Here is a 27,251-nt window from a genome sequence, read left to right on the forward strand (position 1 = left end):
TGTTGGAATGCATGTCGGTTAATAGGAGTGTTACAAATAAGGTTGATGAGCTGCAGGCACAAGTTGCCACATGGGGTTATGATATAGTGGCTATAACGGAGACCTGGCTCAAACATGGGCAGGAATGGGAACTGAACATTCCTGGCTACAATGTATTCAGGAGGGATAGGGAAGGAAAAAAGAAAGTGGGGGGGACAGTATTGATCACAGATTATGTAACGGTTCTACAGGGGGACGCCATACTGGAGGGTTCAAAGACTGGATCTATTTGGTTAGAGTTAAGGAGCTGTTACATTGCTGGGTGTTTACTATAGACCCCTAAATAGTGAGGAGATAGAGGAGCAAATCTGCAGGCAAATTTCAGAGAAATGTAAAAATAATAGAGCAGTAATAGCTGAGGACTTCAATTACCCTAATATAGACTTGGGGGGGGGGGGGGGGGGGGAAGGCAGTGTAAAAGGCAAGGAAGTGAAGAATTCCTAAAATGTGTACAGGAGAACTTTCTTAGTCAGTACATTTCTAGACCAATGAGGAAGTAAGCAGTGTTGGGTCTAGTTCTGGGGAATGAAGTAGGACAAGTGTTTCAGTGGGAGAACATCGGGGTAACAGTGATCACAGTGTAATTAGATTTGAAGTAGTTATGGAAAGGGACGAAGAAAGACCAATGGTGAAAATACCCAAATGGAAGAGAGCCAATTTCAGTAATTTAATAGCACAGGTGGACTGAAAACAAAGATTAACCAAGAAAACAGCAAATGAGCAACAACAGGCCTTCAAGGCAGACATATTTCCCATCCAAAGCTACAGCTCCCTGGATGACAAAGGAAATAGAGGTTAAATTAAAATAGAAAAATGAGGTTTATGACAAATGTCAGGTACAGAATACAGTAGAAAACCAGGCAGAATACAGAGTGCAGGGGGAAATTGAAAAAGGATATAAGGGCAAAGAGGGTATGAGAAAAGATTAGCGGGTAACATAAAAGGGAACCCAAAAATCTTTTATAAACATATAAAAAGTGAAAGGATAGTTAAAGGAATGGTGGGGCCGATTAGAGACAAAGAAAAACATCATCTTGTGGAGGCAGAGAGGGTATGACTGAGGTACGGAATGAGTATTTTGCATCCCTCTTCACAAAAGAAGAGGATGAAGTTAGTGTCGCAGTAGTGGAGGAGGGAATAGAGATATTGGGTAGGATAAAAAAAAAAGATAGACAGGAGGTGCTAAATAGGTTGGCATCACTGAGTTAACGTCACCTGGTCCAAATGGGTTGCTGAGGGAAGCAAGGCTGGAGATAGCAGAAGCTCTGACCACAATCTTTCAACCCTCCTTGGCTATGGGAGTGGTGCCATAGGACTGGAGGATTACAAATGTTGCGCCCCTGTTCAAAAAAGGGGAGAAGGATAAACTTGGTAAATACAGGCCAGTCAGTCTAACGTCAGTGGTGGTAAAACTACTGGAGACCATTGTCAAGGACAAAATTAATTCTCACTTGGAGAAGCATGGGTTAATAAGAGACAGCCAGCACAGATTTGTTAAAAGCAAATTGTGTCTAACTAACCTGATTGAGTTCTTTGATGAAGTATCAGAGAGGGTTGATGAAGGTAGTGTAGTAGAGGTATATATGGACTTTCACATGGCATTTGATAAACTACCACACAAGACTTATTTGGAAAATAGAAGCACATGGGATTAAAGGGATGGTGGTAACTTGGGAATGTAATTGACTAGGGGATAGGAGGCAAACAGTAGTGGTGAATGGATGTTTTTCTGACTGGAGAGAAGTATATGGTGGGGTCACCCAGGGGTCGGTATTCGGACCATTGCTTTTGTTATATAAAGCTGACCTGGACTTCGGTATGGGGAGTACAATTTTGAAGTTTGCGGATGATACAAAACTTGGCAACGTAATAAATAGTGCGGAGGATAGTAGCAGACTTCAGGAGGGCATAAAAAGGCTGGTGAAATGGGCAGACACCTGGCAGATGCAATTTAATGTGGATAAGTGTGAAGTGATGTACTTTGGGAGCAATGACATGGAGAGGCAGTATAATCTAATTGGTACTATTTTGAGGGGGGGTGGTGCAGGAGCAGAGGGATCTGGGGGTGCATGTTCACAAATCTTTGAGGGTGGCAGAGCAAGTTGATAAGGTGGTTAAGAAAGCGTATGGGATACTTGGCTTTGTAAATAGGGGCATTGAATACAAAAACAAGGAAGTCAGGCTAAATCTTTACAAATCACTGGGTAGGCCTTAGCTGGAGTATTGTGTACAATTCTGGGCACCACACTTTAGGAAGGATGTCAAGGCCTTGGAGAGGATATAGAGGAGGCATACTAGGATGATATTGGGGATGAGGGACTTCAGTTATGTGGAGAGATTGGAGAAGCTGGGATTGTTCTGCTTAAAGCAGAGAAGGTTAAGGGGAGACCTGATAGAGGTATTCTAAATAATGATGGGATTTGATGGAGAAAATAGGGAGAAACTGTTTCCTCCTGCGAGTGGGTCAGTAACCAGAGGTCATGAATTTAAAATAATTGGCAAAAGACCTAGAGGGGAAATTAGATTTTTTCAGAGGGTTGTTAAGATCTCGAATGCACTACCTGAAAGGATGGTGGAAGCAGATTCCATAGGAACTTTCAAAAGGTAATTGGACATGTACTTGCAAACTAATTTGCAGGGTTATGGGAAAAAGACAGGGGTGTGGGACTAAATTGGACAGCTCTTTCGAAGAGCCAGCACAGGCACAATGGGCCGAATGGTGGCCTCCTGTGTTGTAATGTTCTATGATTCTAAACTGAAATATTTTGTGAGAGGATAAAAAAAAATCAATGTTCTTAATTTTTAAAAATTTCTTAAACAAAGGAGAAGGGCCAGCAGGGAGAAGCCTTGGAGGCCTCATCCGGTAAATTAGTTTTCCAGTGTACATGGGTCGAAGGCCCAACATTGGACATCGAATGATTTTTAAGTGGGAAAAAATAGAGCAAATTGAATCTTTCATGAGAATAAAAATGGAAAAAATAACGGAGGAGAGGCTAGCGCAGGAATGGGGACAGACCCAGAGGCCTGATCTGATAGATCAGTGGAAGGAGGCTGGTGATAAGCCAGGAGGTCTGAGTCAACATAATTTAAAAAAATATATACTTTTAGTTTATTGAAAATAACACTCAGCACCCTTTCCTCCATGTGGGATTGATCTCCTTACCCTATAGCAAATGAGTTCACAGAGCACCATGCACTCTAAACGCAGAGTCCATCTAGTCAACCTTTGCTATTTTTGTTTACCTTCTTTGACATTTGCCACAGGGATGCTATGTAGTGGCTTAGTCTATGTGTCCTTGGTGCTTGCTGCTTACTGCTTATCCCTTGGTCCTGGTTCTGTTCATGGTGCCTTCACTGTTTTTGCGCAGGGGGTGGTTTGAAGACGGGAGAGTAAATGAGATACGCACATAAGAAATTGATGGGTAGGGAAAGACCAGCTGGTCCATCAAATCTGCCCCACACCATGATGTCTAGACTGTCCTAGATAAACAATTCTTTCCTCCCTTGACCTCCCACCTTCACACCCACTCCTGCAGCCATGTAATCTCCTAGGAGAGGCAAAAAACAGAAAAAACCCCAGGGCCAATAAGGGAAATAATACTCTAAAATTCCTCTCGGACCGTCTCGGAGATCACGTGAACCAAGTGTTATCTATAAAGACACTTACCTTCTATATGATGCGATCTCTGCCCCAGCCAGGAACCGGTCCAGCTACCTCCTTAGAGTCATAGAGTTACACAGCACGGATAGAGGCCCTTCGGCCCATCGTGTCCGCGCCGGCCATCAAGCCCTGTCTACTCTAATCCCATATTCCAGCATTTGGTCCGTAGCCTTGTATGCTATGGCATTTCAAGTGCTCATCCAAATGCTTCTTGAATGTTGTGAGGGTTCCTGCCTCCACAACCCTTTCAGGCAGTGAGTTCCAGACTCCAACCACCCTCTGGGTGAAAAAGTTCTTTCTCAAATCCCCTCTAAACCTCCCGCCTTTTACCTTGAATCTATGTCCCCTTGTTATAGAACCCTCAACGAAGGGAAAAAGCTCCTTAGTATCTATCCTATCTGTGCCCCTCATAATTTTGTACACCTCAATCATGTTCCCCCTCAGCCTCCTCTGCTCCAAGGAAAACAAACCCAATCTTCCCAGTCTCTCTTCATAGCTGAAGCGCTCCAGCCCTGGTAACATCCTGGTGAATCTCCTCTGCACCCTCTCCAAAGCGATCACATCCTTCCTGTAGTGTGGCGACCAGAACTGCACACAGTACTCCAGCTGTGGCCTAACCAGTGTTTTATACAGCTCCATCATCACCTCCTTGCTCTTATATTCTATGCCTCGGCTAATAAAGGCAAGTATCCCATATGCCTTCTTTACCACCTTATCTACCTGTTCCGCCGCCTTCAGGGATCTGTGAACTTGCACACCAAGATCCCTCTGACCCTCTGTCTTGCCTAGGGTCCTCCCATTCATTGTGTATTCCCTTGCCTTGTTAGTCCCTCCAAAGTGCATCACCTCGCACTTTTCCGGGTTAAATTCCATTTGCCACTGTTCCGCCCATCTGACCAACCCATCTATATCGTCCTGCAGACTGAGGCTATCCTCCTCGCTATTTACCACCCTACCAATTTTTGTATCATCAGCGAACTTACTGATCATACCTTTTACATTCATATCCAAGTCATTAATGTAGACCACAAACAGCAAGGGACCCAGCACCGATCCCTGTGGTACCCCACTGGCCACAGGCTTCCAGTCACAAAAACAACCTTCAACCATCACCCTCTGCCTTCTGCCACTAAGCCAGTTTTGTATCCAAAGTGCCAAGGCACCCTGGATTCCATGGGCTCGTACCTTCTTGACCAGTCTCCTGTGGGGGACTTTATCGAAGGCCTTACTGAAATCCATGTATACCACATCCACTGCGTTACCCTCATCCACACGCCTAGTCACCCCCTCAAAAAATTCAATCAAATTAGTCAGACATGATCTTCCCTTGACAAAACCATGTTGACTATCCCTGATTAATCCTTGCTTCTCCAAGTGGAGACTAATTTTGTCCTTCAGAATTTTTTCCAATAATTTTCCTACCACTGATGTTAGGCTCACTGGCCTGTAGTTCCCCGGTTTTTCCCTACTCCCCTTCTTGAAGGCATGCAGAGAGTCAGCACCCACTGCAGCTGGCAATGTATTCCAGAAGCGCTCAATTCTCTGGGAAAAGAACAACTGCCTAACATCCAGCCTATTCCTACTCTTACATTGTTTAAACTCGTGTCCCCTTGTCCTCCCCACCCTTTTAAACTGGAATAATCTATCAAGAGGAATGCTATCCAGCCCTTCAATTATTTTATAGACCTCTATCAGGTTACCTCTAAGTCTACGCTGCTCTAAAGTAAATAGATCAAGGTTCCTGAGCCTATCTGAGTTTTTTTTTATTCGTTCATGGGATGTGGGCATCGCTGGCAAGGCCAGCATTTATTGTCCATCCTTAATTGCCCTTGAGAAGGTGGTGGTGAGCTGCCTTCTTGAACCGCTGCAGTCCGTGTGTTGCTGAGGTCCTTTAAGCTAGGAATCATTCTTGTAGCTCTCCTCTGGACCTTTTCCAAAGCGCGATATCACCCACCATGTGGGGGGATCAAAACTGGACACAGTATTCTCGATGCGGTCTGATCAGCAACCTATATAGTGTCAAAATTGGATCCTTTGATTTATACCGAATGGCTCTATTAATACAACCCAGTAAATTGTTAGCTTTAGCTAGAGTTTCTCTACATTGACCATGAACCTTTAGTGATCTGTGCACAACAACACCAAAATCTTTGTGGTTCAACCTCTAAAGTATTGTTCCCTGCAAATGATACATGTATTCTGTGTTGGCCCTATCAACATGCATAGCACTACATTTATCTAAATTAACTGCCATTTGCCAATACGTGGCCCACTCCCCTAGCACATCTAAATCTTTTTGGATTTGATTGTACTCCTACCGTCTAAACCCTTGTATAGATTTTGGTGTCACCTGCAAACTTACTTACCACACTCCCAACAACGCTATCCAGGTCATTAATAAAGACTGTGAAGAGTAGCGGGCCTAGGACCGATTCCTGGGGAACACCACTAGTAACATGTCTCCAAGCTGAACCACATCTGTTGGCTCCAATTTCGCAGCCAAAAAGTTGTAGTTAATTCCTAATCCAGCATTTCAAATTTCTACTGATACCACAAGATTCTACCTTGCAAAGTAACCCAGTGTGAGATACCTTATCAAAGGCTTTCTGAAAGTTGAGGTAGATGTCTGGACATGTCTACCGGTTTACTCTCATTCACTATCCTAGAGATTTTTGAGGAAGTTGATATCACATTTGTTAGGCGTGACCTATTTTTTTGGAAGCCATGTTTTGTATTTCTAATGGCCCCGTCCCTTACCAAGTGATCGTAAAGGGCATCTCTTATGCTCCCTTCTAGCATCTTCCCGATAATTGATGTCAGGCTGATGGGCCTGTAGTTCCCCAGCTCTGTTTTGTCCCCTTTTTTTGAAAATAGGAATTACATGAGCTAGCTTCCAGTCTAAGGGAACGATCCCTGACTCTATTGAACTATTAAAGATATGGGCAAGGGGCTCACAGAGCACCTGCACCCATCGCTTTAATCACCCTTGAATGGATATTATCCAGACCTGGAGCCATAAAGGCTCTTGCACAAGGGCTCATAGGGTTGGGGGTAATATATTAGCATGGATAGAGGATTGGTTAACAGACAGAAAACAGAGCATAGGAATAAATGGGTCACTTTCAGGTTGGAAGTAATTAGTTGGGTGCTGCAAGGATCAGTGCTTGGGCCTCAACTATTTACAATCTATATTAATGACTTAGATAAAGGAACAGAGTGTAATGCATCCAAGTTTGCTGACGATACAAAGCTAGGTGGGAAAGTAAACTGTGAGGAGGACGTAGAGTCTGCAAAGGAATATAGACCAGTTACGTGAGAGGGCAAGAAGGTGGCAGGTGGAGTATAATGTGGGGAAATGTGAGGTTATTCACTTTGGTAGGAAGAATAGAAAAACAATATTTTTTAAATGATGAGAAACTATTAAATGTTGAGAATGAGAGGTGATCTCTTTGAAACATCTAAGATTCTGAGAGGGCTTGACAGGGTAGATGCTGAGAGGCTGGAACTATGGGGCATAGTCTCAGGGTAAGGGGTGGGCCATTTAGGACTGAGATGAGAAATTTCTTCACAGAGGGTTCTGAATCTTTAGAATCCTCTACCCCAGAGGGCTGTGGATGCTCAGCTATTGAGTATATTGATGACTAAGATTGATAGGTTTTTGGACTCTTAAGGGAATCAAGAGATATGGGGATTGGACGGGAAAGTGGAGTTGAGGTTGAAGGTCAGCCATGATCTTATTGAATGGCAGAGTAGGCTTGAGGGGCTGCATAGAATCGTTACAACACAGAAGGAGGCTTTTGGGCCCATCGAGTTTGTGCCGGCTCTTTGTAAGAGCAATCCAGTTAGTCCCATGACCCTACTCTTTCCCCATGGCCCTGCAAAATTTTTCCCTTCAAATATTTATCCAGTTCCTTTTTGAAAGCCATGATTGAATCTGCATCCACCACCCTTTCAGGCAGCACATTCCAGATCATAACTACTCGCTGTGTAAAAAAAGAAGTTTTTCCTCACATCGCCGTTGGTTCTTTTGCCAATTACCTTAAATCTGTGTCCTCTGGTTCTCGACCCTTCCGCCAATGGCAACAGTTTCTCTTTATTTACTTTATCTAAACCCATCATGATTTTGAACACTTCTAACAAATCTCCTCTCAACCTTCTCTGCTCTAAGGAGAACAACCCCAGCTTCTCCAGTCTATCCACATAACTGAAGTCCTTCATTCCTGGAACTGTTCTAGTAAATCTTCTCTGTACCCTCTCTAAGGCCTTCACATCCTTCCTAAAATGTGCTGCCCAGAATTGGACACAATACTCCAGTTGTGGCCAAACCAGTGTTTTATAAAGGTTCAACATAACTTCCTTGCTTTTGTACTCTATCCCTCTATTTATAAAGCCCAAGACCCTGTATGCTTTGTTAACTGCTTTCCCAACCTGACCTGTCACCTTCAAAGATTTGTGCACATATACCTCCAGGTGTCTCTGTTCCTGCACCTTCCCCCCCCCCCCCCCCCACTACTTTAGAATTGTACCATTTAGTTTATAATGCCCCTCCTCGTTCTTCCTGCCAAAATGTATCACTTTGCACTTTTCTGCATTGAATTTCATCTGCTGTGTGTCTGCCTATTCCACCAGCCTGTGTCCTCTTGAAGTCTATCACTATCCTCCTCACTTGTTTATTACACATCCAAGTTTTGTGTCATCTGCAAATTTTGAAATTGTGCCCTCTACATAGAAGGTTACAGCACAGAAGGAGGCCATTCAGCCCATCGAGCCTGCGCCGGTTCTATGCATGAGCAATCCATTAGTCCCACTGCCCCGCCCTATCCCCATAGTGCTGCACATTTTTTCGTTTTAAGTACTTATCCAGTTCCCTTTTGAAGGCCATGATTGAATCTACCTCGGGCAGTGCATTCCAGATCCTAACCACTCGCGTGTTTTTTAAAAAATAGTTTTTCCTCATATCACCTTTGGTTCTTTTGCCAGTCACCTTAAATCTATGTCCTCTGGTTCTTGATCCTTCTGCCAATGGGAACAGTTTCTCTCCATCTATTCTGTCTAGACCCTTCATGATTTTGAATACCTCTATCAAATCTGCTCTCAACCTTCTTTGTTCCAAGGAGAATAATCCCAGCTTCTCCAGTCTATCCATGTAATTTAAGTTCCTCATCCCTGGAGTAATTGCTGAGTTGCTGGGTTTATCTTTACACCCTTTTTTAAACAAGGGTGTAACATTTGCGATTCTCCGGTCCTCTGGCACCACTCCCATATCTAAGGATGTCTGGAAGATTATGGTCAGTACCTCCGCAATTTCCCCCTCTGTATCCTAGGGTGCATCCCATCCGGACCGGGTGACTTATCTATTTTAAATATAGCTAGCCTTTCTAGTACCTCTTCTTTCTAAATTTTTAGCCTATCCAGTATCTTAACTATATCTTCCTTTACCGAGACTCTGGCAGCATCTTTCTTGGTAAAGACCGATGCAAAGTATTCATTTAGTACCTCAGCCATGCCCACTGCCTCCATGAGTCGATCTCCTTTATGGTCCCTAATCGGCCCCACCCCTCCTCTTACTACCCGTTTACCGTTAACATGTCTGCAGAAGACTTCGGAATTCCCTTTATGTTGGTTGCTAGTCTATTCTCATACTCTCTCTTTGCCCCTCTTATTTCCTTTTTCATTTCCACTCTGAACTTTCTATATTCTGCCTGGTTCTCACTTGTGTTATCAACCTGACACCTGTCATACGTGCTTTTTTCCGCTTCATCTTATTCTCTCTCTCCTTTGCAATCCAGGGAGCTCTGGCTTTAATTGCCCTATCTTTCTCCCTCGTTGGAATTTACCTTGTCTGTACCCGAGTCATCTCTTCTTTAAAGGCTGCCCACTGTTCAGCTATAGTTGCCTGCCAATCTATCATTCCAATTTACCCGGGCCAGATCTGTTCTCATCCCACTGAAATTGGCCCTCCTCCAATTAAGTATTTTTAACTTGAGTGGTCCGTGTCCTTTTCCATAGCTATTCTAAACCTTATGACACTATGATCGCTGTTCCCTAAATGCTCCCCCACTGACACCTGCTCCACTTGGCCCGTCTCATTCCCTAGAACCAAGTCCAGCAATGCGTCCTTCCTCGTTGGGCCAGGAACATACTGGCCCAACGAGGATCCAAGTCCAAGTCATTAATATATATAAAAAAAAAGCAGCGGTCCTAGTACCGACCCGGGGGAACACCACCATCTTCCAGTCCAATTAAATAACCGTTCACCGGCTCTGTTTCCTGTCACTTAGCCAATTTCGTATCAATGCTGCAATTGCTGCTGCTATTTCTTATGTTCTATCAATTTCGAGCTTTCCTAACCTATCCAAGATGACATTACTATCTATTTTAGTATTAATAATGCTGTTCAATACTAAGCACCCCTCACCTGGAACATAAACATCGTCTATAGCAGTATAGACTGATGCAAAATAGTCATTTAGCAACTCTGCCATAACCTGAGAAACAGTTTGAATCTGCTCTATGTTAACATTCAATGGCCCTATACGGTCCTTTATGGTCTTCTGACTACGGACGTAGCTAAAAAAGCTTCTGCTATTACTACCACAGTTGCACACCATCTTCTTTTAAGGAGATCTCTTGGGTAATCTCATACCTGTTTTTGGCTTCCTTAATTGCATGCCATACTTTTCTTATTCTCTGAGTTAATTGCCTTAAGAATGTAGAATGCCTTCTGTTTTGTTCGAATTTGCATCTGAAAGTTCCTAGTCAACCACAGTAGTTTTGTTTAATCATGTACCCTTCTTTTAACCATTGGAACATATATGGCTTTATTCTGTTTGAGTGGTTTTAAATAGGCAGTCAATCTAGTAGGGTTGCCCAGTGAATCATTGCCAGTTCTTTAGCCATTTTTGTAAAGTTAACCCTCTTAAAAATCTGGGAGCAGCATTAGATTGACTGCAGCCTTGGATTGGCCAATAGGATTAAACCTAATTATTTTATGATCAAAGCTGGCCAGGTGTTCACCCTCCCCCCATTTCATATGGAGGGTTGGTACAGCACTAGGGTCACTGCTAAAAACCAGATCTAGAATTTGTTTATCCCCAGTTGCCTCACCTTTATGCTGTGTAAGGAAACAATTATGGTGTTCACAATAGTCGCAGCTACTCTCCCCACTACATTAGATGCTTCACCATCAGACCATTTAATACAAGGAAAATTGAAGTCTCCCATTATGCAAATTGGGCCCAGGCTAGAAGCTGGAGCAATTTATGAACAAAGTTCCTCATCAACTAAGGATGCATGTCCTGGAGGTCTATAACAAGTGCCCATCATTAACTTGGGGCCATTGGCTTGGGTTAATTGAATCCAAACATTTTTTTATATTTCAAAATATACTTTATTTCATTGAACTGTGTGTATCTTTAAACTCTATGTAAATATCTCAATTCCAAACAATGCAATTCAAACCAATACATTACAGATCGTACACAAAACCATCTCAATATTACAGTTTAAACACAGTATTTCTTATGATTTATTGTGTACAATGCATGGTGGGTTGGCCTTACACGGTGGCCTTTCCCCAAAGGGCCTTTGCGTAGGTCGCACCTCGCTTCAGCGCATCCCGTAGCACGTACTCCTGGACTTTGGAGAGTGCCAGTTGGCAACACTTGGTTGTGGACAACTCCTTCAGCTGGAAGACCAGCAGGTTTCAAGCGGACCAAAGGGCCTCCTTCACTGAGTTGATGGTCTTCCAGCCGCAGGTGATATCTGTCTCTGTGTGCGTCCTGGGGAACAGTCCGTAGAGCACAGCGTCCTGTTACCGAACTGTTGGGGATGAACCGGGACAGATACCAACGCATCTCTCCACACCCTCTGCGCAAAGGGGCAGCCCATCAGGAGGTGGACAACGGTCTCTTCCCCGCCGCAGCCTCGAGGGCATCTCGCGGTGATGCTGAGATTTCGTGCGCGTTGGAAGGACCGCACTGGGAGGGCCTTTTCACCACCATCCAAGTAATTGAATCCAAACCGCTTCAGCTACTGCTGATGTGCCAATTTCTCTTGCCACAGCAGGCAGATTGTTTCTGACAAATAAAGCTACACCACCTCCCTTCTGACCTATTTTATCTTCCCTAAAACAGTTATACCCTGTGATATGGCATTCAGCACCATTATTTAAATCTAGCCATGTTTCAGTAACACCTAACATCTGGGTTTTCTAATGCTGCATAAAATTGTAGTTCCAGCAGTTTATTTCTAAGACTTCTTGTATTAGCATAGAAGCATTTCAATGCTTTGTCTCTGGGTACCATTCTTTTTCTGTGCCTTACCGTTAGAAAATCTGGCTAGGGTATTAGTGCTACCTCATTCAGTAAAACTACTGGCTGGTTTATCTATTCTAACCCTTGGCTCAACTAGTTTAAAGCCAAGATATCAGCAGGGAAGGCACATTTGGGTCATTAAGGCAGAGAGCAGTGGGTTTTAGGGGGAGGGGAGAGACAGACCCGGTTGGGAGCTGGAGCTGCAATAGTTGCAAGTCAAGCAAAAGTACACCCTGCCCATTAGTGGGAGCAGTGGTGCTCAGCTGAAAGAATATGTTTGGGGGGAGGGAGGTTTTGATGAGGAGTAAGTTGAAACCTATTTAACGCAAGAGCAGCTGCCTCCAAACCAAACCTCATCTGAGTGTATTTATTCAAAAATTAAAGCTCAACTCTCACTTGTTTGCCCACTCTGGGGATTTTCAGTAAACAGTCAGTCAGCCTCAGACTAGCACAAGTCACCTTGGTTGGCAGTTGTACTTTAAGACAAAGTAGGCAATAAAAAAGAAAGCCGTATACGTGCACAGATAGTATTGACCGTGTGTGATACCAGGTGTGGATAAATCTGTGACAAACAAGATGTGACTTCTGTAACATCGAAAGCTCCCATCACAGTGTCATCTACAGGCATTACAGTTACTATAATGAGTTCCAATAGGAGCAAGTTTCACATGACAGTTTTTGATAAGACACCTGCCCCATGTACCAAATTTACTATATAACTGGATTATTTCCTATGATATTGTATGCAGTAAGTTGGCGAATATGGTCCCTCATCTATCTCTGTTATCTTTGTGTTGCTGTTTCTCGTGCACTTGCCCCGTCTCGCACACTCGCATCCTTGCTCTTGCACTCTACAGGTGTATAGTCACAACCATTCTCACTACTTTTTTTTAAAAAGCCATCAATATATATTTTATCTCACAGCTTTTGAAATTTGTCCCACTGAGTAGAAAGTGCTGGGAACTGAGGAAAAATATTCCATCAGTATATCTCACCAGTACTGATGCATCCTGTTAGTTTTTCATCAGTGGTGGGAGCAATTTGAGGTTATTAGTCTTGTAATTTGGATTCTGGGACTCTTGCAGACTCCAAGCTCGCAGAACCCAAATTAAAAGACCGATATTGAAGTGGTTTAAGAGTATTGCACACCAATTAAACTTGAGTGTTTTTTTTCCTATGGTGTATTGATACCAATAGTCAAAACACATCTGATAGCATAAAGGGAGCTTCACTCTGCACCTGGCTGTGTTTAGTGCTATTCAGTGGCTAAATTGGCAGTGTTGCATTCTCTAGCAGTGACATCCTCACCTTGAAAAACTACAACAGGTGAAAACCCAAAAAGAGATGGTAGCTAAAAATGAAACGGCCGTTGATATAATGAACAGCCATGTTATTGGAATATAAACAGAAAATGTTGGAAATACTCAGCAAGTCAGCCAGCATCTGTAGAGAAAGAAACAGAGCTGGCGTTTCGGGTCAATGACCATGTTGTGGAAACCTGATTGCTGCAATACAGTAACAACTGAAAAGTTCAGGTCGCTTTTGCGTGAAGCTTAATGACTAACTAACTAAAACCCAATGTTATAACATTTACCCGAACCCACTAACTAGAATCATTTTTGTCTCTATTGTAATTCCTCAACTGAGTTGCTAGTATATTTGAGCCCAAATATTTTTCATAAGGACCCATACAAACTTTGTGAAAAATGATTGACGTACGATTTTGCAGTGGCACCTAGTGTCTTGTGCAGTTCCATTTTACACCTTCCAGTTACAACTATATATGCACATCCATAATTTGGATTTATTTTGTCATAGTTGGGTCCAGGACAAACAGAAGTTGAAGTAAGTTCTTACTAATATCAAATTAATGCTCAGATGAGTTTTTCAAAATTCAAATTTATTACTGTTAAAAAGCTGCAGGCTTTTGTACTGTGGCTTTGTCGATCAAGTAGAAAATATAATTTGCTTTGTAGTGACCAATTAGAAGACTGAATATTGATGTAGCAACCCAAAAATGACATGCAGTGGTTGAAGTGCTCTGAAATATTGTTTTGGAATAACAGGTATTCTGAAAGATTATTGGTTGACTTGAAAGATTATTGGTCGACAGTTGAGCCTGTATAACAATAATAGACTTGTTACGGCAGTTGGGAAACATAGGCAAATCTGTCTGGATTAAGGACATCATATTCTGTGATGTACCTGTTATAAATAGGTAACTTGTAAAACTTGAAGATTTTCCCTGCGTAAAATGGTAAGCTACAGCAAATGAGCTGTGAAATAATACTTTTGTTTATGTACTGCCTTATCATGCAACATCTTAAAGTGCTCCACAATTTATTGCTTTGAAGTACAGTGACCTATGTAGGCAAGTCAGCTGTGTAGAATTTATAACAGTTCACATCCCTCATTGACATTAATGAGAATACAAGAATGATCTATTTTGTCCTGTATGAACATACGAACGTACGAATTAAGAGCAGGAGTAGGCCATTCGTCCCCTCGAGCCTGCTCTGCCATTTGATAAGAACTTGGTTGATCTGATTGTGACCTCAACCCTATTTTCCCGTCTACCTACTATAACCTTTGACTCCCTTGTTAATCAGGAATCTATCTCGCCCAGCCTTAAAAATATTCAATGACCCTGCTTCCTGTATGGAAGTATAAACTCAGTATGTCCAAAATGAGAGTTGCAATTAATTCTAATGTTGAACACAGTAAAAATCCCAATGTTCTCTTGAACTCTTGTTTACAATTTAATTTGGAAATAACGCTTCCCATTTTCAATAATACACACAACGTATTCTTTGTAAAGGAGCCTGTTGTTTATTGGTAGTACAAATTCTGCTTCAGGGAGAACTGGGAATAGTACCAGATCCACCCATGTTGGGGAAAAAGAAATGGCATTTTTTCAGGACTTGAGACCCATTTTGAACCTTGCTTCTGTGGATTTATTCTTACTCCTATCTTCCAAATCAATGTTTTTGTTTATTCGTTCATGGGATGTGGGTGTCGCTGGCATGGCCAGCATTTATTGCCCATCCCTAATTGCCCTTGAGAAGGTGGTGGTAAGCTGCCGCCTTGAACCTCTGCAGTCCGTGTGGTGAAGGTTCTCCCACAGTACTGTTAGGAAGGGAGTTCCAGGATTTTGACCCAGCGACGATGAAGGAATATTTCCAAGTTGGGATGGTGTGTGACTTGGAGGAGAACGTGCAGGTGGTGTTGTTCCCATGTGCCTGCTGATCTTGTCCTTCTAGGTGGTAGAGGGCGCGGATTTGGGAGGTGCTGTCGAAGAAGCCTTGGCGAGTTGCTGCAGTGCATCCTGTGGATGGTACACACTGCAGCCACAGTGCGCCGGTGGTGAAGGGAGTGAATGTTTAGGGTGGTGGATGGCGTACCAATCAAGCGGGCTGCTTTGTCCTGGATGGTGTCGAGCCTCTTGAGTGTTGTTGGAGCTGCACTCATCCAGGCAAGTGGAGAGTATTCCATCACACTCCTGACTTGTGCGTTGTAGATGGTGGAAAGGCTTTGGGGAGTCAGGAGGTGAGTCACTTGCCACAGAATACCCAGCCTCTGACCTGCTCTTGTAGCCACAGTATTTATATGGCTGGTCCAGTTAAGGTTCTGGTCAGTGGTGACCCCCAGGATGTTGATGGTGGGGGATTCGGTGATGGTAATGCCGTTGAATGTCATGGGGAGGTAGTTAGACACTCTCTTGTTGGAGATGGTCATTGCCTGGCACTTGTCTGGCACGAATGTTACTTGCCACTTATGAGCCCAAGCCTGGATGTTGTCCAGGTCTTGCTGCATGTGGGCTCGGACTGCTTCATTTTCTGAGGGGTTGCGAATGGAACTGAACACTGTGCAATCATCAGCGAACATCCCCATCTCTGATCTTATGATGAAGGGAAGGTCATTGATGAAGCAGCTGAAGATGGTTGGGCCTAGGACACTGCCCTGAGGAACTCCTGCAGCGATGTCCTGGGGCTGAGATGATTGGTCTCCAACAACCACTACCGTCTTCCTTTGTGCTCGGTATGACTCCAGCCACTGGAGAGTTTTCCCCCTGATGTAAGGCCTGCAGATCCTTGCTTGATACCTAGATTCTGGATTTTTGTTTTAGGGTGATTCTAATAGAAACATTTCATCAAGTATTGTCCTACCTTACTAACATACGAAATTGACGGACTGGAAAAGACTAGCTGGTCCATTAAGCCTGCCCCACGCTATTATGGCTGAACCATCAACCTAAACACTTCTTCCCTCCCCCAACCACTCTTCCCTCCTCTCTTTTCCCCCCCCCCCCCCCCCCCTCCCAAACCTCACGCCCACAACCGCAGCCATGTAATCTCCTGGAAGAGGCAAAAAAAGGAGAGAAAACTCAGGGCCAGTAAGGCAAAAAAAAATCCTGTAAAATCTCTCTCCGACCCCCGAGGCGACCGAAAGCAGTCCAGGAGATCACATGGACCAAGTGTTATCTATAATGATACTTACCTTCTATATGATGCAATCTCTGCCCCAGTGAAGAACCGGTCCAGCTGCCTCTTGAAGGCATGCAGAGAGTCAGTGCCCACCACACCAACTGGCAATGTATTCCAGAGACACTCAATTCTCTGGAAAAAGAAGAACCATCTAATATCCAATCTATTCCTACTCTCACTTAGTTTAAATTTGTGTCTCCTGGTCCTCCCCAATCTGTTTAAAACTGGAATAAATTATCAATAGGAACGCTATCCAGCCCTTCAATTATTTTATAGACCTTTATCAGGTCACTTCTAAGACTGTGCTTCTCTAAAGTAAATAGACCAAGGTCCTTGAGCCTATCTGAGTTGCTGAGGTTCTTTAAGCTAGGAATCATTCATGTCGCTCTCCTCCTTACCTTTTCCAAGGCAACTATATCACCCACAATGTGGGGGGACCAAAACTGGACACAATACTCTAGATGCGGTCTGACCAGTGACCTGTATAGTGTCAAAATGGTGTACTTTGATTTATACTGAATAGTTCTATTAATCTTGATGATCCGGATTCTTTCCCCTCAGTCTGGTTCAGTAAAAACTGAAGTCGAATACATTTTAAAGTTCAACACAACTTTAATAGCAGGCTTAGTCTGTAGCTTCAATTCAGATTCCTGAGAGAATCCGAACGATTCTAACAGAATAAGGAGACAAAGACAAAGACAAAAACTCATACCTTTATACAGACAACGCAAAAGACAAAAACTCATACCTTTATACAGACAACGCAAAATCGTCGAGCAGAAATTGATTGCCAAGTTCCGCACCCATGAGGACGGCCTCAACCGGGATCTTGGGTTCATGTCACGCTACACGTTACCCCACCAGCGAACAAATGTTATCTGTTTTTAATATAACGGGTCAGTTGCTGTCTTTTCTATGTTTCTACCTCTCTTTTTTTGTTTGTTTTTTTTTTGGTGATTTGTATATTTTGTGAGACCTGGCAGGTAACACCTGTCTGTCTGCACACTGATTGCCTTGGCAACGGGCAGTTGAAAAAACTGTCTGTACTCACCAAGCATTGTTCTGTGAATTATAAATGCGACTTCATTTCGAGGATTTCATTTCCACATCGTTCACCTGAGGAAGGAGGTAGCCTCCGAAAGCTTGTGAATTTAAAATAAAATTGCTGGACTATAACTTGGTGGTGTAAAATTGTTTACAATTTATACAGATCGATAGGGATTGGAACATCATTAACACAAGAGTCAACACCAATCATAAGCCGGGCACAGGTTGCCATGCGAGGTTACATTATTTCCGGCCAATCATAGATCGTCCATGTGCTGACCATGTTGCTGTTAGACATCAAAGGGGATACTTCCTCACCTTCCAACTTGGAATGTTCTTCCCTGTTCCTTCTGTTCCTTATCTCCCAACCTGGAATGTCTTTCAACTTTGAATGTCTCTCCACATCATTTCAACTTTGGCTAAGCTCGTTACCTATATTGATCTGCCATAAACATGGAGACATTCAGACCAGTCCTTGAATCACATCAAAGACTCTACATTGCTAAGACCATGCAAACCTGCTGACTACGCAAACATATGGCCCAGCAGGAGGGCCAGGCCACCTGTATCAATCTCAGTTACTAACTAATTAACCCTTTCTAACCATTTTGCATTCTGCTGCTTTGCCACGTAGGCATCTTAATATTTTACCGAAAACTGACCACGTAGGGATTCTCAATCTAACCCAATACCCTGTTAGCTTTAGCTTCAGTTTCTCTACATTGGTCATAAACCTTTAATGATCTGTGCACAATAACACTAAAATCTTTTTCTCTCTCGGCCTCTTCAGTATTCCCTGTAAATGATAATACTCTGTATTGGCCCTATCAATATGCATGACACTACATTTATCTAAATTAACTGCCATTTGCCAATGTGTGGCCCACTCCCCTAGCACATCTAAATCTTTCTGGATTTGATTGTACTCCTACCATCTAAACCCTTGCACAGATTTTGGTGTCACCTGAAAACTTACTTACCATACTCCCAACACCATTGTCCAGGTCATTGATATAGACCGTGAAGAGTAGGGGGCTTAGGACCGATCCCTGGGGAACACCACTAGCAACATGTCTCCAAGCTGAACCTCATCTGTTAACTACAACTTTTTGGCTGCGGGATTGGAGCCAATTCTTAATCCAGCTTGTCAAATTTCTACTGATGCCACAAGATTCTATTTTGTGAAGAAACCCAGTGTGAGGTACCTTATCAAAGGCTTTCTGAAAATCCAGTTAGACAATGTTTACCGGATTTCCCTCATCCACTACCCTAGTGACTTGCTCAAAAAACTCATCAAATGTATTAGGCACAACCTATTTTTTACATATATTTGTTCTTATAGCCCTTTCCCTTTTCCAATGATTATAAAGGGTATCTCTTATCCCTTCTAGCATCTTCCCAATAATGGATGTCAGGCTGATAGTCTTGTAGTTCCCTGGCTCTGATTTGCCCCTTTTTTTGAAAATAGGAACTGCATGAGCTAACTTCCAGTCTAAGGGAACAGTTCCTGGCTCTATTGAAGATACAGGCAAGGGGCTCACAGAGCACCTGTCCTATCTCTTTAATCACCCTTGGATGGATGTTATCCAGACCTGGAGCCCCATCAATTTTGAGCCTTTCTAATCTATCCAAGATGATATTATTATCTATTTTAATAATGCTTTTCAATATTAAGCACCCATCATCTGGAACATAAGCATCATCTACTGGAGTATAGACTGATGCAAAATAATCATTTAGGAGCTCTGCGATAACCGGAGAATTAGTTTGAATCTGCCCTACATTATCCTTTAGTGGCCCTATAACGGTCCTTCATGGTCGTCTGACTTCTGACATAATAGTAGCGCAAGCTTTTTTAGCTACCACAATTGCGTCCCATTTTCTTTTCCAGAGATCTCTTGGCTATTCTTATGGCTGTTTTTGTCTTCCTTAATTGCCTGCAATACTTTTCCCTGTTCTCCTGTGAGTTAAATGCCGTAAGTGTGTAGAATGCCTTCTGTTTCAATCAAATTTGCCTCTGTACATTCCTCGTCAACCGTAATGGTTTTGTTTTACCATGTGCCCTTCTTTTATCCATTGGGACATACATAGTTTCATTCTGTTTGAGTGGTTTTAAATAGAATCTATTTGTCCTCAGTATTTGTTTGCCTATCTAGTAGGGTTGCCCAGTCAACTTTTGCCAGATTTTCAGCCATTTTTGTACAGTTAGCCCTGTTAAAATCTGGGACTAGCATTAGATTGGCTGCAGCCTTGGATTGACCAATAAGATTAAACCTAATTATATTATGACCAGAGCTGGCCAGGTGTGTCCCCCCCCCCCCACCCCACAACATGGAGGATTGGTACAGCACCAGGGTCATTGAGAAAAACCAGATCTAGAATTTGTTTATCCCCAGTTGCCTCACCAACATGTGTAAGGAAACAATCATTTATAGTGTCTACAAAAGTCTCAGCTACTCTCCCCACTACACTAGATGGTTCACTATCGGAGCATTTAATACAAGGAAAATTGAAGACTCCCATAATGTAAATTGGGCCCAGACTAGAAGCCTTATTTATGAACAAAGTTCCTCATCAGCCAGTGATGCCTGTCCTGGAGGTCTATAACAGGTGCTAATCATAAACTTAGGACCATTAGCTTGGACTAATTGAATCCAAATAGCTGCAGCTACTGCTGATGTGCTAATATCTCTTGCCACAGCAAGCAGATTGTCTGTGACAAATAAGGCTACACCACCTACCTTCTGGCCTATTCTATCTTTCCTAAAACAGTTATACGCTGCAATATGGCATTCAGCACCATCATATAAATCTAGCCATTTCTCTAACATCTGGGTTTTCTAATGCTGCATAAGATTGTAGTTCCAGCAGTTTATTTCTAAGACTTCTTGTATTAGCATAGACGCATTTCAATGGCTTAGCAGTTAGCTGACTCCGGGTACCATTCCTTTTCTGTGCCTTACCTTTAGAAAATCGGGGCAGGCTATTTGTGCTACATACCCTAATAAAAATATTGGCTGGTTTATCTACTCTAACCCTTGGCTCAACTAGTTTAAATGCTCCCCAAAGGCTATCTCAAAATTCTCAGCGAACATCTGTGCACCCAGAAAGTTAAGATGGAGGCCATCCCTCCTTAAAAAGCTTATCTTGCCACTGAAAAATTCCCCACTTGTCTGTAAAAGTAAGCCTTTCCCTCTTACATAGGTCCTCAAACCACAAATTGAGTCCAATGACTGCTGTTCCTTTCTGCAGAACCCCATAGCACTGGAAGGAGGCTGGAGATGACCACTTTTGCTTCCTTGTCCTTTCGTGCATGAACCGAATTCCTGTAGTTGTCCTGCAAGAGAGGATGTTTTATCCATCACATCATTTGTTCCCACGTGTAATGCCACGATGGTTCCATGTTTCTCACCTTTCATGAGGTCATCCACTCTGTTGTGAAGATCATTAACTTTGGCCCCTGGAAAGCACAACAGTGCAAAGGACAAAGCCTTACCTCTGCACAGCGTGGTGTAGGTGTGCCTGACAAATGGAGTCTCCGATGTCTAGAGCCCTCTGTCTTACCCATCTCCCTTTCTTTGTGCCTTTCAGTTCTGCTTTGCCACGCTTCTTTGTCTTTTGGAGGCAACGTGGGCTGTACCTTTATTATGATTTGTGTTTGGACTTCTAAGGATGGTTTGACTCCAATCTATTATGTTAAATTGAGTATGCGAGGCACATGTTTAATTGAAAACTCATAACTATCTCCAGCACCTGTTACACCTGTCAAGGTGGATGGCAAGTTAGTGGGAGTGGGGGAGAGTGGGTGGAGGGTTATGGGTGGGTGAGTGACAGTGGAGCAAAGCAAAGGGGAAGTTGTAGGAGTTCAATGTGTCATTCAAAGAAGTAAAGGTAGTGTTTTGAGCGAAGAGGTGGTAGAAAGGGGAATGCGTAATAGGAAGGTAAAGGGTTATGAGACATGATGGCAAAGGGAATGCGGGAAGTATGAGTAATTAGAGGTGGAAAGGAAGCTGCTCAGTCATATTTTCCCCTTAATTCCTTCCTCTACTGCAGCCTGCGCCCATTGGTGGCGCTTTTCCCCACCGTACCATACCAGTCACCTCCCACCCAAAAGGCAAGACCGTTTAGCAGAAGAGGACAGTGAGAAGCAAAAGTTAAATGGAGAAGAACAGCAGAGAAAGAGAGACAGAAGCAGAAGAGTCAGAGAATCAGTAACACAAACACAGCAGACAGGCAAGAGAGTAACCATGTTATCTAAGTTAGCATGTGTAATGTCACAGGAGATCGACTAGTATTTTAAATGAAAATTGTAGTAAACCTGCACTTAGTTAAATGATGTGGAGATGCCGGTGATGGACTGGGGTTGACAATTGTAAACAATTTTACAACACCAAGTTATAGTCCAGCAATTTTATTTTAAATTCACAAGCTTAATTAAATGGTTGATATAAGCAATGTCTACTGCATTGTGATATTAGAGGAATTTAGTGTTGAAGATGGTCCATCATAAGTTTTATGCCATTCCTGTACTGATAATTGATGGTTATAATTGGATAATTTTATGATTTTTGCAGCTATCAATGTTGTATTCTTTTCAGTTTTATGCATCCATTATTTGAAAAATATTACCTGTATATAATCTGTCAAATAGATTTTTTTCTCTTGTTTTGCTCAACATAATCAACCACTGAAAGGAAGACAATGTTTGTTTCACTTTACAATAACACTCTTCGTTTGAGTGGAATTGCAGTTTGTAGTTATCATTGTCTAAATAGTTGTTTACAGGAAATTGCATTTAACCTTGCAACTTGATTTTCGTTTGCAACTTTTTTCATATAGAAACTGAAGTTACATTTGCACCTATTAGAACTATTTATATAAGGTTTGCTTTGTTCAAACATTAATTCATGCAAAACATTTGGATATGAATTCATGAAAATCAAGATAGGAGATGATTTGTGGTGGAGCAAGGTCTGTCCTGTTTTGAATTACAATATTTTATATTTTTTGATATGTACATTTTAAATTGGATATTAGTTTTTAAAATTCTTAAAATGTCATACTGGCTAGTGTTATAGTGAATGCTGTCTTTTTTCCAACATGAGCAGCTATGAAAGTCAGACTGTGAAAGCAGACCTAATTGTTTGATCTGATTATCAATCAGATAAGGAAATACTGTGCTTGTATGATGGGGCAGACAATTGTCAGCATTAGCATTTCCTGAGCATTGCAAGTGCAGGGTGTTATTCATTAATGTGGTATGCTATCATTTGTGTCTTCATTCTGATTTTGATTGACAGTTTTGCAGGTAGAAGCTACCTGAATGTAAGAATAAATATGACAAACTTTCACAGGTTCTTCAGTTCAGCTTATGCAGTTCACTTGCTTGTGTTGCATGTTAGAAACACTGCATTAAGGTGGGCCTCCATGGAGCCTTTAGCATCCGTGATTACATATTTCTAAAACAGTTATAGGGATCCTGAAAAATAATTAACAATTATGTTGGACTCAGAAAACCTGTTTATGTACATGTGAAAGTTAAAAGTATTGCTATCAAATCTGATTTGTTCTTGCTTCTGTATAATTTTGCTTACAATAAATGTAGTCTTAAGCTACATGATCTGGCAGTATAGCATATTCCCTCTGGTTTGGAGAGATCAGAATGTGCGATTGTATCCCATATTTCTGCTTTTATCCCATTGGTATAAGGGTTCATTGTTCACCCTGAGGCCCATTGTCCCAGATATTTGCTGCATAAAGTCGAATTTTGGTTCATAAGAATTGCACACTTGCCTATGGAGGATAACTGAGAGAATAAGCAATATTGGGTAGTAGCCTGAATTGTAACAGTAGGTATAATTATGGTTCTCCGCTCTTCCACCACTGTTAGCTATGTTACTGTTTGGAATTGCAGAAATCCCACTAGAATAATTGCACAAGATTATTTTTTTCCAATTTTCAAATTGGATAAACCTGTGGAGAAAGACCTACTTTGATTTGAGGTCTAGGTAGCCTTGGGATTTCAAGTGCAATCCTGATGAACCACATGGTCTGATTCATATTTGGAGAAAACCCTGTCTTACAGTTCATGGAATTTAAAAATGCATCTATTCCTGATTGTAAAACGTGATTTTTTTTTGGGAGGTGGGGTGGGGGGCAGTTATCTTTTAAGTTTGCATTTGTTTAAAAAAAATTGATTGTAGAACTGATCGCAAATGTCTGATACAGACAGATTAGAAGATGGAATTAGATTTGAACCTGACTCCATGAGTATTAGATATTTTTTTTTAAATGGACATGATCTGGAAATTGCTGAATATTTAGATCATTGCTATGATAAAAGAATAGATCCCATTTTAATTTTTTCTTCATTATAATTAAAGGACATGCTGAGCAAAGAATGGGCCCATTTGTGATTTTGCTACATTTTTGAATTACATAATCATAATCAGAGAATCCAGAGATCAGTGTTGTGAAAGTTCCATTTTAAAGGAAGTAATTCTAGTGTAAGTTTCTTACCTGCATTTTAAAGCAGTTCCTGCCAAGTTTGAGTTCTTGACCAACAGGTTCTGAAAGTCAGTTACCATCTCCTGAAGTTTAGAATTTAAAGGGATATGTCATACTTTGTATAGAGGAACAGTTTTCAGAGCTGCACTATTGTAAACTGCTATGATTGCCCGTGATAAATAGCACTTCAGTGTGAATTTTTCCACATTTGTTTTGACCACAAACTTTAATATTAACCAATGGTGTGATCTGTTAATTCAGTCACATTGTGCACCAAGTTTACAAGTCACACTGAACCAACTTGTAAGAGTACATACTATCTTTGGAAACTCCTAGCTAGGAAATATAATTTCCTCTTTGAGGTGGTAGAGATTTATTCAAGTTATCTACCTACTTTAAAATTTAAGGATTTCCCTGCTGTAGTTGCCAACAGATAAACTGGCATGAAGCAGAATGGCCTGTGAAAAAGGAAACTGCTTCTTGTAGTTCAAATGTTAACTATATTAACTATCAAGTAGCAGAAATTGACAAGAAAAATGTGCAATAGAGAAATAAATGGCGCTGAAGGAGACTGTACCATTTGGCTGATTAAGGGAAGTTACTGAAGAACTCGCATTAATGTACTTTTATAGGTGACTGGATCTAGCATGCTCAGCTGATTGGCCTTTATCCATCTGTTCTTATTTACAAAAAAAAACTTTTTTTCTTCAAAAATATTTACACTTCTGGGATCCATTTTGTAATCTGACAGAAAAAGAAGACTTCAGCAACAGCAAATGCCCCCTTTTAAAATTGTAGTAATCCACCTTTGAATATCAGCATGCGGGATTGATCCTAATTATAAATACAAGCATGGACCCATTGACCAAAAGAGAATTATTGTCCTGATTTTTTTTCTATGCAAGTGCAGAATTACTCAGGTTTCATGAGTAAGAATGAGAAGAGTTGTCTGGGTTCTAATTTCCCTCTTCCCCCTTTGCTGCTAGAAAATAACATTCAAGAAGGAACAACGTTAGTATGAATCGACAGCCAAATTATATTGGCTGTTCCCACAACCCCGGTATCAGGGAAGTTTGTACTTTGTATGCACATTGCTAAATGCACGAGCACAGCTTTACTTACTTACTAATTTCTGATTTGCGAGTGACATTTCTAAAAGTTTGAACAAAGATAACATGGATAATCTTTGATAATCTCTTGCATCTTCTCCTCTTTCTTTCCCCACCTGAAAAAGCATATGTGGTTCAGTGAATATATGCCCTGCATGATGTCCTTAATGGCACAGAATTTGAAAGTCCAAGTTCAATTCCTTGTCTCTGCTGAGATTTTTGTCCCTTAGCCAAGATAAGAGAACGAGGAGAGGTAACTCTAAAATTGCCCTCTGTACGGGTAAACGAAACTTGGCTAGGTTTCCTCTCCAAATCACTATCCAGTGACCTCTGCTAGAAAGTATAGATATGTGGACATTTGAAACAAAATTGCCAAACAGACTATCTCCTTCCCAACTGCTCCTCAGGCTTCATGAGGTAGCCAGCAAACTTGGTGCCTGATTAAGCCAGAGCTGAGCTGCAAACCTAATTACTTGGCCACTGCCAAGATCTACAACATTGCTTTCTTCTGCCCTTGTGTCACTCCCACTTAAGCCTAAAATCGAATTCATTTTTTTGTCACTTCCAGACTTGATTTCTCTAACACTGTCCTTGTGGCCTGTCCAAGTTCCACCCCAACTCATCAAAATTCTGTCACCCACATCATGTCATGTACAAAATCCTAGTTGACCTACATTAGCGCTCTATCACTCAATGCATAAATTTCAAAATCTTTGTCCTCGTACAAATCCCTCCATGACCTTACCCTGTAACCCCCTTATATTTTGTCCTGAGATCTATTTCTCTAATTCTGGCCTGTGCACCACCCCTCCACTATCAGGAGCAGAGCTTTCAGCTGACTGAACCATACTTTCTGGAGCTTTTTCTCCCTAAAGCGCTCTGCCTCGCTTCCCCACTTCCCACCTTTGATACCTACTTATTCAATATTTCTTAATTCCTACATTTATGTTCGCTGTTTATTTTTACTCCTCTGTGAAGCACGTTGGGATGTTTCTCTACATTTGAAGATGCTATATGAATGTAACTTTGCGTGCACCAGACTACAGCCTACCGACACACATTGTTTAGGTTTGGATGTGAAAAATGGCAACTGGGTAAGGTACTGTCATCATAAACTCCTTTTGGAAAAAAAACTACTCTTGACCCCTCTGTCCTCTTCAACTACTGTCCCACTTCTGACTTCTTTCCTTTCTGGTCCACCCAACTCCCTATCTTTCCTAGCGCACTCATTATTATTTGCCCTTGGAATGTGGGTGACACTGGCAAAGCAGTATTTGCTGCCCATCGCTAGATGCCCTGAGGGCATTGAGTTAACCACGTAGTGAGAGACTGGAGTCATATGTAGGCAAGACTGGGTTGGGGTGGTAGATTCCTTCCCTAAAGGACATTAGTGAACCAGTTGGGTGTTTATGATAATCTGGTCATTTTGTCTGGTGCCATCTTACAAATGTCAAGATATATTGAACTCATTCAACTTGTCATGGTGAGATTTGAACTCACGACCCCTGAGTTGATCGTCTAGTAGTATAATCTCACTAGTCTTTGCTACCCCATTTGAATTGCCCTAGTCTGGTTTTCGTCTTCCAGCACTTGTCACGGTCACCAACATTCCGTGCCTTTGCAATCGCAGGGATTACCCCTCCTCGACCCTTCCTAACCTTCAATACAGTTGACCATTCCTTTTGCCTCTATCACCTCTCCTCATTGATACTGTCGTTGCCTTACTACATCTTCCTTACTTTCAAAAACCTGCTCTAAACCTTCCTTCTGTAACTATGCCTTTGGTTGCCCTCCTTACCGTCTCCCTGTTCCGAGTCTTGCCTGCCCCTACATGAAGCATTTTGTTTTTTTTTGTGTTGAAGGTATTGTGTGTAAGTAGTACAGTTGGACTACTGACGCCTTTTGGAGCCATAGACCAGGATGTGTCAGTGCCTTCAGGAGAGGAAAGAAAATTTAGAACACAAAAATTAAATACGATGCAATGGCTCCTTTCGATTTTTGTTTAAAAAATGTCATTTTATACATCAAAATTATACAATAGCTAATGTGCAGTGCTAGCAGTGTGAGGCTAGTTCTTCAGGTAATGTTG

The 27,251-nt window shown here is 42.0% G+C and overlaps 1 protein-coding gene across 3 annotated transcripts in view; it reads left to right on the forward strand.

Annotated features, from left to right (window-relative positions):
- Positions 1 to 27,251, forward strand: part of chd7 (chromodomain helicase DNA binding protein 7) — a 297,949-nt gene that overhangs the window by 80,444 nt on the left and 190,254 nt on the right. The gene's annotated exons all lie outside the window — the stretch shown is intronic.

The sequence above is a fragment of the Heptranchias perlo genome, chromosome 3 (genome assembly GCF_035084215.1).
Source record: "Heptranchias perlo isolate sHepPer1 chromosome 3, sHepPer1.hap1, whole genome shotgun sequence".
NCBI lineage: Eukaryota > Metazoa > Chordata > Chondrichthyes > Hexanchiformes > Hexanchidae > Heptranchias > Heptranchias perlo.